The 15,274-nt window shown below is 30.7% G+C and overlaps 1 protein-coding gene across 1 annotated transcript in view; it reads right to left on the reverse strand.

Moving 5' to 3' along the window:
- Root (ciliary rootlet coiled-coil, rootletin) overlaps positions 1 to 15,274 on the reverse strand; it is a 340,123-nt gene that overhangs the window by 157,356 nt on the left and 167,493 nt on the right. The window lies entirely within an intron of this gene.

Raw genomic sequence — 15,274 nt, forward strand, 5'->3', positions numbered from 1 at the left:
AACATGAATATAACTGTATAATTAAAATTAGGATATAATACACCACTGAATACAATAATAAATTCAGAATTCAATAAAAACTTCAATAAAGTACAATTTTTAAACATACAAACTTACATATCCCAACTAAATAAAATAATTAATAAAAAATAAAATAACCCGACTACTAATTGTTTATATCTACCTAGAATAATTATGAAAAACGAACAAAAAAATCGTTAAGTTTTTCTTTCTTTTCATACAGGCGTTTTTTCAGGAAACATCCTGACTCCCGTAGGGGAAGACATCCGCCTCTTGACGATCCCGGTCGCCGCACCACTCCTTAGGTTCCTAGTCCTGATGAGATTTACTGGTCGTCTTTTAGACCCTCTAAACCTGATAACACATCACAGTCATCAGTTTGGCCTCTGTCAGGATGGAAATGCTTTGGCAGACATTTCAATCAGTGTATTTATACAACTTAATGTCACCTTCATAAGGCCTCTTCCGACCACGACCACCTATCACAACTTACAACCCTCAACTATCAAATTAACCGATTTGCAGAGGCGCTATCCCGCGCCTTCCACTAACACCGAAGATTTCACACAAGAACTCTTCCCATATCTGACTTCAGTTAGACTCTGCAGTCAGATTACTTGATTGAGTCTGTAAACACCAAAAATGCTATCCTTATACCAATAAAATAAGTTTGGTCGCAACGACAATTTTGTCCTACGATTCAATTTACTCGAAGTTCTCTTGATTTATTAAAAAATCAAGAAACAGATTCAGAAATTTAACAAGTCTAATAGAAACATACCCTATCTCTCTCTGCTCTGGTCCGCTTTCGAGAGCGAGATCAATGCCTACACCCTCCCGCATCACAACTCCATCACAAAGTTCTTCACACATCCATTCTCATCCTAACAGCGAATATCTCAGCTAACTAGAGCTGGATGCCAAACGGATATTGGCAAAGCAAACACCCAAGTGGGCCCCTTAGCCACCCGGAGTAAGTTAGTCTGCGATGTGAGATTTAATATTATTTCTACATTTTATGTTGTAGTGCCTGTTGGGTGCCTGTTAATTCTTAATAAAGTGGAGTCCATTAAAGTCACAATCTCATATAGCTTACAAAGGCACCGACTACAACATAAAATGTAGAAGTAATATTAATTTCACATCGTTTACTAACGTACTCTATCCTGAAAAAATGCCTGTAAGAAAAGAAAGAAAAACTTGTTTAATTAATTATTATTAACACAATTATTATAGGTACATGGCATGGTATTTTCACACGCTAAAATTTCCATTTTATCTCATCTTCTGAAGCAATACATAAAGGTAGTCTCTTTTTATTTATATTTTATTTCAGTCCCTTTTTTAATTTTTTTAACGTAAAAAAAATGTGAGGCTAAAAAATGTGTACAATTAGTAGTCACATTAGTAGTTCGCATAGGTTCTAACTTGTATAATGATAAAAGGTAAAGATATCGAGCACAGGTTCTGAACTTATCATATTCCCATCATTAACTACGTTGCGATGCCGACATACCGGCACCACACAGCGCTCAGGCGGGCGCTAGTCGAGATGTATTCCTGCTTCCTTTTGCTGACAGAATAGTTGCTTATATCTCGGGAATGATGAATTTTCGAAAAAATTACATGAGGCAAAAAGTGTTTCTTTTTTTATCGTTTTATTAAATACAATCATTAAAATTTGAAAAACAGCGTAATTTTTAAAATTTGTCCCCCAGTATAGCGCCCCCCCCCCCTTTAGATAAGACAATTTAAGATAGCCTATATTACTTTCAGACCGAAGACCTGTTACTACCCAAACGTTGGTCATAATTGGTTGGATCAGTGAAGTTACAGAAGGGAACAAACAAACCGGTTAACGGACCCGAGTAACGGATTCCTTCCAATTAAGACGAAAGTAGTAGAAAATATAATAACGGGAGAATCCAGAAAGGGACTAACAGAAACCCTTTCAGTAAAGCTAACAGGTCTGTTTAACAATCGTCCTTTGTAATATTGCCCGCTAGGACACCTACAGATGTTGTTCCGCGAGAAGAGTTACCGTACCAAGTTTTGGAATTTCATGAGAATATGTGAGGACGGACGATCATTCTCACGGTTCAAGTTGGGTCCGATCCTGCAGGTGAAGAAGATAAGAGTATAAATACTACGGGAAAGTCTGCGAAAAGTTCTGCGAGAGAGTTCTAAGCGAGGAGTTATTGTGCGAGTTTGAAGCAAGAGTATTATGCGAGGAAGTCAGTGAAGGAGTGAATTTCTAGTTCATACAAGTTCGATTAAGGTGGTAAGGCTATTAAGGTGACGTCAAGTATTTCCAGTAAATAAAATAGTGAAAGAGAGATAATGTACTAAATTTCATTTATAAGTTGTCATATAATTTTATTTGTGAACAGCAAAGGTATTTGCAGTTAAAGAACTTTATAGTTGTCTTATCTATTGTACTATTGTTGTTAATGCAAGACTAGTGGTTAAAAGCGTTAAGACTAGCGGTCATGCTAAAGTCTTTCGTCAATGGAACTGAATTCTAGTTTTCAATATTTAAATACCTGTAAATAAATCCCGACAATAACTTTAAATTTTGTTTTGTATGCAATAACTGCTTTGTGTTATTGTTATTATCCCACTCTCTCACAGCTTTTACTTTTGCCGGTGACATTCCTTAAACTAGGAGTAATTTATACCAACGAGATAAGGCTTTCTATTGTTGACTAAGTGCCTTCCGGGCAACATGGCAGGTGTCAATTATCACACTTCTTTGCATTAGCGCGTGGATCATCCACTGGATCTTCAGTTTTTCAAGACTGTTGTACGAAGTAGATGGTATTATTCCCTCCGCAGATATAATTATCGGGATTATATAAAATTCTTTTTGATTCCACGTTTCTTTAATTTCAAAAGCAAGATCTGTATATTTCTGCTGCTTCTCATTGTGTTTAGTGTTGATGTTTTTACTTGATGGGATGGCTACGTTTATTAGGTAAGTTACTTTTTCCATTTTATCAACTACTACTAGATCTGACTTATTACAGTTGATGGGTTTTGCTGTTACAATTCCCTGGTTCCAGAAAATTTTTGCGTTGTTCTTCTCCAAAAAGGAGGCTGGCTCATAAGTATAGTAGGACCCTTTTTGAAACTCTAACTTGTATCTATCGCAGAGTTCTATGGGTACAATTTTTGCCACGTTGTTTTGCCTCCTTTTGTGTACTCCGTCGGAGCTAGAATCGGACAACCAGTGATTATATGGTCTATTGTTTCATTGTGTTGCATACATAGCCTATATTTGTTGTTGATATTTTCTTTAAGAATAAATCTCTTAAAATTTTTCGTTGCTACCACTTGATCCTGTATGCTACATATAAACCGCTCCGTCTCAGAATGTAACTTTCCCTGCAAAAGGCAATTATTTGAAGCTGCTTTATAGACTCCTTCCTGCTCTAGACGGTGCCTATATCTCCCATGCAGCTCTTTTCTTCCCGTTATTATTATTATTGTGGTTGTGATTACTATGATTATTATTTGTTTATTATTTTCATTTATTATTATTGTCTGCTATTATCATTCTGATTATTATTGTGAGTTGTTTATTATTATCGTTTATTATTCTTATTGTCATTGTTATTATTGATTCGTCTTATTTTATTGATACAAACTTTTTCAATTGTCAATCTCGCAATATCCTAAAGAGCCGTGAACACGCGACAATACATAACAGTTAAATACATTACTACTCCTCCTATGGACGGGAGTAGGGTAAAAATATCTAATGAAGGTATATATAAATTAAATATATTCGTAGTATAAAAGCTATGAAAATCACCAAACCGGCTGATAAACTTTAATTTATTTGTCTATTGTATTCAATAGAAGTTTTATGAAGATGAGTGATGATAAACTTATGGATCAACTGGTGAAAAGTCAGCCGGATTTGCTTAGTTTACCCTATTAACTACCCGGTCCGTAATAATAATTTAATGTTTTTGATCGACTTTTCACAGATGACTTTTTTGAGTTATCAAGCAAAGTCAATAGTATTCCTTCAGAAATGTTAAGAGAGTCGTTTAGGAAGTTATAAACCGGTTTTAATAGGTAAAACAATCCTTCTGTAGTCGTTATAAACATCGTAAATTTTAGATAAACTTGAAAGAAAGTGTGAAAAACGAATAGAGTAATGAACAAATAAAATTAAAATTTTAATTCTGTACTTTTTGTTTGGAATAAGTAAAACTAAATAAAATAAATATTTCATTCTGATCAGTATATAATAATACATACATATAGCTTGGACAGAATTCCCATGACTGATAACGCACTTCTGCTGCCCCTCGATCGAAATTTCAGGGTGTTTATAATTAGATGAGTAATTCTCTTCGGATATACCGATTGATTTCTTTTTTAGCAAAATCTAATCGTACTTTTATGTTTTGAGGCTATTTAATAATACTCTAAGCTTGTCACCATATTAAATGTTTATTACGCTTACCTATGTACCGTCTCTTAGAGTTCCCTCGGAAAGAGTTCTCAAGACACAAAAATGAGTCGACAAATCATTGCCTGGCGCCCATGAGTATGAATCATGTAGACTGATATTTGAGAATTAAAAATTTTAACCGATCTATATGTTTATATTTTGCGAATGTGAAATCTTGCTAAAAGGAACGGTAACTTACTCTTAAAACAAATAATTATATTTGTTTTATCAGAATGAAATATTTATTTTATTTAGTTTTACTAATTCCATTTACTTTGTTACCTTACCAGATGATACAACTGTATCTATATCTGAAGATAATTATGTAAAAAATTAAAAATTGTACTTAAGCCGTTTAAAGAATTATTCGCTGGATGGATTGTAACCGTTTAAATTTAGATATGGATAAACTGTTGCATTATACTTGTAGAAGTATCATTCCGATAGGAATTTTACGTTGTTTTCGAAATTCGAAAGAGTTCAAACTTAAGCGCCATCTTAAGGCGGGTCCACACTATGACGAACAATGTTAGTAGGATTTTTTTGAGCGAACATTTCTACTAATAGAATTCTACTAGCATTTAGCATAATAATAAAAACATTTCGCTAACAATTGTTCAGTGTTTGAATTCAGAGTTGTATTGAGTGTGCAAGGTATTTGTGTGTTATTTTCATCAATTAGACCTTAATAGAGGTCAGGAAAAAATTAATAGAGCTATATTAAACTTTAAAACGAATCTCTTATGGCCAGAAATCGTAGACCAGCAGTTTTTCTCTTATTGAAATACTTTTTCTAGAAGTGCTGTCTGATGAGCGACGAGCGACTTCGGGCCAATGAAATTCACCAAATACCAAAAATCTGATCTCGATAACGTAAACTTTTGGAACAACTTCCGATTGTAAGTCAGTCAAAAGAGAAATTTCGGTACGTTTTCTTAGAAAAGTTTTAACCACAATTTTAAGTTTTCTTCCTTTTTTCTTCAATCTTAAGCACATCATTTCTAACCTAAACATAATTACTTCGTTCTCAATGCATAGCATTTTATTTTTGTAGCGAACGTTATTATTATAGTGTGGACGTTACATGTCGGCTAACATTGATAGTGGAAACTTGTAGCGAATCTTATCAACTAGAAAAAATTGATAATTAAAATATTCGTCGTAATGTGTACCCTCTTTAAGTAGTTCGGGAAGATACTTAGTACCGATCTACTTCACAGTTGTTTTAAGAATTAGTAGTGAATTTAGATAATACTTTCACTGCATTTACAGACAGTAAAGTTCATTCATTTATAGTACGTAAGATTTTGCAAAAAAAAAATTAGCATCGAGTGCTGAAGCTAAAACACCTCCCTTTCCAAATGAAAATGTCAGGAGATCGTGGCTTGAATGTCTTAAGACCCGAGTAAAGTTTACGGACTAGTTAAATGTTTATGCTGCACAGTAGTAGAAAATGTATGTGCTCATATACGTTTGAGTGTTTAAAAAATGTAGATCTTCATTCCTCCTTTTATGCGGATGAACCCTAAATATTATAAGAGTGAACCCTTTTAGAGGAAAAATACACACTTTTATAATCGACGAAGGTATATTAAACAACAAAATGAAAAGTTAGGTTTTGTTTTCGCCCACTATTTGTCGTGAAAACAAAATCTAATTGGTGAAAATATATTGAGTTCTAATTGACAATACATTATGCCTCTGTGAATCTACGACGTAAAAAAGATAAATCAACATAAAATGATACATTTACTCAGGTACGTCACCGACCCGATTTATGAAAAAGGAAAAATTATACATATATATCATCTGTATAAAGCTGTATAAGATATCTTGGAAACTTTAGAATTATCAATTACACTCGTTTTAAAAAAAGGAAGAACAACATTAAAGAATGTAAAATAAAAAGAAAAAAATTCGTAGATTAAACGCTCCTTTGATGTACAAGATTCAATTATGTGGGTGAATATTATGAAGCGTCGAGCAAATCAAAAGAGGAAAGGGCAAGTCATCATACCGCACGTCAGCAGAACATGAAATTACGAAGTCGCTGAATGAAAACTTTCTCTGCTGTAATAACAGTAAGAGTAATGATAATAATTGTTAAAAAAACCTTTAATTATGTAAAATATTTCCTGTTTATATGCAGCAAGTTATAGAGTGTATTCATATTTAATAAACGAAGGGGTCTACTCCATTCATTAATTTACAACAGTTCCTGCATCAAAAATCATGAGTCATTTATATTTTACTGCACCCGTACAACAACACACGCACGCAGTAGATTTTATCAATAAACTGTGAATAAGTAACTAACTGCTAATATTGAAATATATTTATGAGATTAATTAATTAAATTTGCTGAAAACTTTGATTTAGTCGAAATGATTAACGTGTAGTTAGTTAACCTAACTGTAGGAGTACTAAAATATTTTTGAAACACAAGAGTGCTTAGATCTTGCCCATAGAAAAAAAACATAGGTCTCGTGAATTTACAGATTTCACTGTTTCCTAAAAAAAGAAAAAAAAAGAAGAGGTAAGAAGAAGGTAGAAAGAAGAGTTTAAGAGAAAAACGTTTTAGACTATAGGAATCCATCTACAAAAAGCGGTAAGGAACAAACTCTGAATATTTGTAAGGGAAATTGTCATAAATGAAATAGTTTGGCTCTATCTCAGCCAAATTAATTCCAGTAATGGGTAACGCTAAATGCACGGTTAATGGAAAGAAGGCTGTCAACGCTTTTACATTATCTATTACCGTACAGGAAAGAAGTCTAGTCGATCTAAGACATAAAACAATAATAACCAACAAACATTTACGAACTGTAAGAGAAGGAAAACACAATCTAGAAGAATTATAAAAAACTTAAAAAATTTAATCGAAATATTGCCATGTATTTATATTTGTAAACTTGTATGTATTTATTCTTTCCTTTTTTTAAGAAAAGATCTAAATTATCTAAAACAACACGTAACTGCACAATCTTAAACTAATTCTGCCTCACTGGTATAGATGCGGTATCTGTAGAAACAAATAAAATAAAACTAAAAAAATACCAAATCCAGTGAAACAAAAAAATTGTTTGGACCTAAACAGATCAAAGAAGCTAAGTTATGGAGCGGAATAAGAGCTAATAAAAAAAAATTCAAAGAATTATTATCTTACCGTATGAAGAATCAGGTTTCTTAACCGATATATGTTAGGTAACAGCAGAGGAAAAGTATAATCTTATAAATAGTAATATCATAGTTAAACATTCGTACAATTAATTAATGAAACTTAATTTATTTTAGAAAGATTTCTCAAAGTTTTAAAGAAGTTACCTGTGTTTTCTACTTTAAACCACAAATGAGCTGAAAGGAAATAAAAGTAAAAATTTAAGTTTATATCAACAATGAGTAATTTTTTAAGGAAATATTTTTTGTATTTCTTGTTAAAAATAAATCGATCCACATAATTTTAATTTTGAGATAAATCTAATAAATATTTATTTATTTACTTAGAAATTATAAATTAAAACTTAGGGTCCCCTATTTAAATAAGGGTGAAAAATATAAAGAAGGCAAAATTACTATAAGAGAAATAATTCCAAACAAATAAGAAATAAGATTGGAAGTAGGGAAAACTATTTGTAAAAAAATATAAAACGACACTAGAAGCGCAATTAACATCGAATCTCGCATACGATACAAAGAGTTAACCCATACGAAAAGCGAAATTTAGAGTTGACATCTCAGTTTAACGTAGTTGTTATGAAAAACTAGACGCTGGGAAAAAATCCCTTGTTAGCTAGAATAAGTAAATTAAAGAATCTGCTTTCAATTTTATTAATTTACATCTAAACTATTATCTCATTATTCTCAGTCAAAATATATGTGAAAATATATCTTAACGACTGAACGTACAAAGAGATCGATATTTCTGATAGAATGTCAGTTATTTCCTACAGAAAACCAGATATTTTAAACATATATTATTCCCAATGTACAAAAAGGAAAAAAAGTTATCTGACCGTAAAATATGCACATTTACGTCCGACGTAAATGTGCATAACATAAATCGACACGTTTTAACACGATAAATTTATAAAATAACACAATAATCAACTTACGAGCGATGACGACTAAAATTTAATATAATTATGGCGGATAAAAACATAGGATGATTTACCTGAAGTAAAGTTACTTCCGGTGTTCAGCGACATGGTGCTGCGAAGGGTTTACGAAAGACGGTTATCATGTTTACCGGCAGCCCCACTGCCTTGCTACTAAGCGGGTTCGTGGTGATAGGGGTGCCGATCAGTATTATACCCCTTACTCCTCACCCTGTTTCAAACTAGAATTTCCGTGATCGATACTATTTAAAGTCTACCCTATCGAAAAACTTTTATATAGTTACCGGTTCAAAGGTTCTATTATATTATTGTTTACACTAAGGTAATTACTGTAAATAAATGACAGAACGTACAAATAAATTTAAAACCAAACAACGAACGAAGACGGTAGAAAATTAATCCCATTTATTTAATTTTAAATTACGTGCAAGATTATCATTTTCATGATCTGACCCTAAATTAAGATGAAAAAATAATTTGAAAAACCAAAGGCGGTTCGTGTCAAGCAGTTTACATTAAAATAATTTCAGCATATACGTACGAGTTAAGAAAGAAGTCGAGTAATTAATCACCTTTTACACCCGATAAGAATAAAATAACAAATAAGTATACTGAGAAATGAGTTTAAATATTTTTGTCGTCAATATTTATTCGATAAATTATACAAAAAGTTCTTCAAAAGATACGTTGGAAAAAATTTGAAACGTACTCAAGCTGCGTATAGTACGACAGATATATAAAATGAGGACACGATTTGCAGTGTTAACAGTTGTCACGAAATTGAACTAGGCTTTACAATGAATACGGAAAGATAAGTTTTTCTTTATAGTGAAAAATTTAAAGATAAACTGTATAGACGCACGCAATTGGAGAGGAAAACGTCGTTGTCCTCTTTCCACGATGTAAATAAAGTACAAACAAAACTATCTTATTGGCTGCTGTCATTCCAAGTAAAATGAACATCGGTTACTACAAAACAAGGAATATAAACGCGTTTTCACGAAGGCCTGTTTGCATCAACATGAAATATCAAAACGTAAGACTAAAAATATAAATTATTTGTTTAATGTAGAGCACCGATATTTATTCTTCCACTATGCTTTATGCAAACTGCTGACCGAATACTAAACAGATCCGAACTTCCGTTGTAACAAACACTGTAATGTTTTTAATACAAAAATAAAATATCTCTAATAAAAACGAAAAATTAATCAGGAGAAATATTTTTTCACATATAAATGTAGAAAAATAAAGCGAATGAACTCTATGCTACATTTTATTTTTATAATTCTAAACTTAATAATTTATTTTCTGTAAGACAATACCAACCAAAAACAAAATACAATAAAAGCAATATTTAAAAATACCCTTTATTTCTCGACAGCATGACTTAATTTATTTCTTACATTTCTTTCAGCGTGTGGAGGAAAAGAAATATAAGAAATAAGGGAATTAGGTGATCGGTTCGGTGGAGATCAATGACCGAATGGACGTTACTGTGACTGAAACCAGTTTGGTGTCAAAAAAATTGAAGTTAGTTATCAGAAACCATTAAATATATCGCTGCTGTTATTTTTTCAGGGTCACTGATGACTAGTATTAATTTTTGTTTCCTAGTCTATCTGGAATTATCCCAATATTCGATACAGGTAACTAATATATGGGAATAAAAAGATTTTTTTTCAATATTTTTCTTTACCAGTAAGAAAATAATACATACGCTTGAGCGTAAAAATATTATGGACCCGTTATGAATATAAATTTGATAATACTACTTTCTTGATTTCCTGAAAACGAAAAATGGAAGGTATAGTAACCGGTTTTTAATCATATTTAAAATATATATTCTTTACATATTAAATAAAAATTTGCTTCAGTTTCGTTGGTTAGTCGCGCTAGTATTGCTTTACAGATATTCACACTAAAACACAAATAAAATTCGTATGAATTAACATACTACACCTTGTATGCTGATTACACGTAACACGAATAATACCTTTTTTATTATTACATTTTAACCTCAACGTAGACATATTAACATTGTCAAACCGTGGAAACTTTTTAACTGGAAAAAAGTCAATTTTAGTCATTATTATGCGATGTATTCCATAATACTTCGAGATTTTTTAGTTATGAGTTTTACGGGTGGTAAAACTCATTACATGACAACTCCTTACATGATCGAAAGTTTTCAGTCGATATTGTTAATATGACGTTGAATCAATTCTTAATGTATCTGAAATGGAATACCGTATTTCCTACCCTAGACAAATAAGTATTATACGAGTATATACGTTCAAAATATTTTCTTACTATAAAACAATAATCGTATGTTTCGAAACCTGCTGTTATATATTATTCGATCTGGAAAACCTATATGACTGTATGTATGAAATAATCTGAGATGGAAGCTATATATTATACAATTATCAAGAAAAATAATTAAATAGAAATAAATCAAGTTTTACAAACCAGATTTAATATTTCTTAAATTACAAAAAGATTGTTCTTTAAGTTACTGTAAATTTAAGCGAAAAGAAATACAGAAGAAATTAGCTGTGACAATTATCCATTAATTAATTAAAAAATTATAAGATAATATAATTTTTTTAGAGTTTAATAAATCAATTATTTAAAATTCCTTTTCCATTAAAAAGGATGGTGCGTGGGTTTGTTTGTTTGTTGGATGTATGTGCTCACATTTTTATTTTACATGCTATTGGTGCAGAGCGGACCACGTGGTGCGCCGGCTGCTGCGCACAGCGCACGAACGATTCATACTTCTCGAACGATTCATTCGTTCGAACAATTTATATTCCTTTATACGAACAATTTAACTAAAATTATATTTGTGTTTTGGGGGTAAAATAGGAAAACATTGGGGTTAGAGCTGTGTTAATAAATCACAATTCAAGAAAAGGTTAAAAATGTTCAGAATTGAATTTACACGTTGTAAAAGTTTTTGTTTTTGTTGGTACGCTAAATTTATGAACGTTATTTAGTTACAGTTGGCAAAAACATTTAACAAAATAATGTGTAATGAAACATAAAAGTCGTAACATTTTCACGTCGGGCCGTACGCCCGCCTTTTTTCTAGTTAGTAGAATAAATTATGTGATATATTCATTTAATTTAATAGAAATTAATATTATGTGAATATAATATACTACATAAACTATGAATATATCACATTAGAAATATTCAGGCTCATGTGTTCAAGTCATTTTCATTTGTTGGAAGAAGAGTGCATTACCTTTTAATAATGGTGAGTCAGCTGAAAATCAAAGTAAATAATACTTAGTCCATATTATTAATATATAATATCTAAAATGTGTCTTGATGCGTCCTTTTTTTAACAGAGGAATATTATTTTTCACAGTACCAATACAATGAAACAACTCGTAACAATTTTCATTGTAGTTACAACAGCTGATAAACAAGAATACCTACAAACCGTAGTGCACCGACTTGCAGCAATTAACCTTTACGCACTTACGAGCATATGGTGCCAACGAATGCATATTTAAACAGTTAATTTGTTTATCGATAAGGATTAAGAAATCTTTAACCTAGATCTATTCACCAGGTAAAAAACTTACCTCTTCATACGAAAATTGATTTTTTTCAGACACTTTCATTATTAACAACCTTGTTTTCAGAGTTATTTAAAATCTTGAAAAAAATATGAACTGAAAAGGTAAAAATAAAAAAATTATAATGAAAGGAAGAAGAAAGCCTTTTTTTCTTTCGATTTGACGGGATTTGAAGACCGGAATTTGCTAACCAAGTTTGAATTTACATGTAATATTACTATGTAACATCGTTTTATCCATCGTTTTATTATGATAATAATCTTAGTAAATTCTTCTTAGCTGCTTACTATAGTTGAAATTTAATTTTCTTTTCTATAAATAAAAACTTTAAGTAGATAATTATTTACTGCAGGTTTTCGGGCAAATTTTACTTAAAAAATTGAAAACTGAATTAAAAAGGTTGAGTAAAATTTACGATCAGAATTTAATATTATAATCTCATAAGCGCCTTAAGTTTAAATCAGATACTCAATAGGATATGAAAAAATGATCTTATTGATCATCCATTTACTAATCATTATCAAAATTGATGAGAATTAAAAATAAAATAAATTATAAAATAAAAATGTTTTAAAAATAGACTCTATTAATAGTAAATGCAATATTCAAATGAAAACGAATACAAAACTAAATAAAAAAATGTTAAAACAAATATTTTTTATTTTATATAAAATAATAGGATGATAAAAAAAACAAACCGTAAAAAATAGAATTTGTAAAATTTAAAAACCTTTAAGTGCGCGGGATATATCCGTATAACTCACACTAAGTCGGTATTAAGTTGTTTTCATATTTATTTAATGATTTTGAGATAAAAAATTAAATTAAAGAAAAGGAAGAAGAAAGACATTTTTCTTTTAATTTGACGGGATTACTAGATTGAAAATTGCTACACAAGCTTCTAAATTCTAGATAGTATCATTAAATAGAATTAGTAAACGTAAAACTGTGCTCAAGAACAGTTCACAAAAATAAAATACTGAAGGCTCATTTCAATCTTTTTTTAATGGATTCACGACAGTATTATAACGGAATCAGTATGTGTACATATATATACACACACATAAATAATAATAAAATTTAAGAAAAGAATTTTTTAAGAAAAGAAAAATCTACCACTAGTGTTTAGATATATTGCTGAACTAATGTACTGTATTCACATTCTGTGTTGAATTTATCTGTAACATTGTCACATCGTTACATGTAACATTAATGTAATATTATTACATCGTCGTACATTATTGTACATTTGTCTTATCCTTTGGAGATTTTTGTAATTTCTCTTCCTTGTACGAATTAAAGGAAGTATTGTGATCGCGAAAATTTCGGTTTCCAGGTTTCATCATAAATATCCATTTTGACCATCCCTGAATTCATTTTTACTAGTTTCAGCGTGACGTCTGTACTTACGTATGTATCTCGCGTAACTCAATCGCGTATCTCGCGTAAACAATTAATCGTAGGATGTTGAAATTTGTATTTAGGATTGTTGTAACACCTAGTTGTGCACCTTCCCTTTTGATTGCAATCGACTAAACCAAAAGTGTTCAAAGAAGCCCAAAATTCAAACAAATTTGGATTTTGGACTTTTTCTTAACTGCAGTAATAAAGCTCTCATTGAAATTTTTTCAACGATGTATCATAAGTGATACTTATTTTCATCGGTTCCAGAGTTATAGCCAAATAAAATTTTAATTAATGAAATATTTGGATCTTACAAGAGAAGGCACATTGTTTCGAATCAGACTTAATCTCCTTTTTTATGTATTTTTTTTTTTTTTTAATTTAAATATATTGGTTTATTAATAATTATTAACCTCTCATTGTAAAAAAAGTTTTACGATGAATAATAATTCAATAACAAAAAAAAAATTGAAAAAATATCAGAAATTTTTAACGAATTAAAATTTTATGTAATTATCATTTTAAAAAATGTAATTTAATAGGCGTGAAAGGAAGTCACGTATTGCCCACGTCAGATTTTTTAAATAATATAAAACCATAAAATTGTTCACGACCGCTACGGATTACGATAGAGCTCTACAAGGGTAGGAGAAATATTTTTAATCTTAGCGAATCTAATTTTTCTTTTCTTTATGGAAAAATTGCCAATAGATAAATAAATAATTTACTGCAGGATTTCGGGGAAATTCTCTTAAAAACTGAAGAAACCTTATTAAAGAATTTTTGTCGAGAAAAAATTACTATCTCTTAAAACCTTTATGTTTAAAAGGATATCAGATAGAAAAAATTATGGATTAAGTTTATGGAGACATTTACATCAGGAATTATTCTTCAGTTTTTAACCTATGACTTAAAGTTTTTGTGTTGCCGAATACAACAAATTCGTCGATTCATACAAATTACAATTCTTATTACGCCACTTTTCCTCGGTTAAAAATAAGTCAATCGGTTCTTTCTTTTTGCTTTAATGCCGTATATATTTATTTCTCAGAAATATTGAACAAATTCCTGAAGAACAGAAACGAACATACGACCCACAAACTTGGCATCCGACCGACGTAGTCGGTTAAAGTTATAAAACTATCAATAGTACATTTCTTTAGGAAAATGAAATTAAGAAAGGTCAATCTTCTTAAAAATCAAAACAAACGCAAATCCAACTTTATACTGTGCTTATTCGTACTACCACGACCACCGATTTAATGTCACGCTGTGACATTATGTTTATTTACTAATGTGTATTGCAAACGAATTTTAAACAGCCTAAATTACACGGTAAATGATTCTCAAATTAAGCCGATATTAATCAATTATTTGTTATTATTAATTATTACACAGCGCAATGGTTTTATCTTAAGAGTCTTTCCGTTAAAGGAAACAATATAAGGAAATTAACTTCGCGTAACCTACGATAATAACGTTTACAAAGTAAAGTTGTAAGACACCCTTCCGACTTCGTTACGTTTGTTTGTTCTTTTGAAATTCTTCATACCTTGTTCTTATTTTGAAAAAGTCACATTATATGAATAATACAACCGTCAGGCAACTACACCAGTATATTTAGAAAAATGAAAGATTATAACCAAAGATCTCTTAACACAATTCCAAGTAAAAAT

The sequence above is a fragment of the Lycorma delicatula genome, chromosome 1 (genome assembly GCF_047948215.1).
Source record: "Lycorma delicatula isolate Av1 chromosome 1, ASM4794821v1, whole genome shotgun sequence".
In the NCBI taxonomy this organism is placed as follows: domain Eukaryota; kingdom Metazoa; phylum Arthropoda; class Insecta; order Hemiptera; family Fulgoridae; genus Lycorma; species Lycorma delicatula.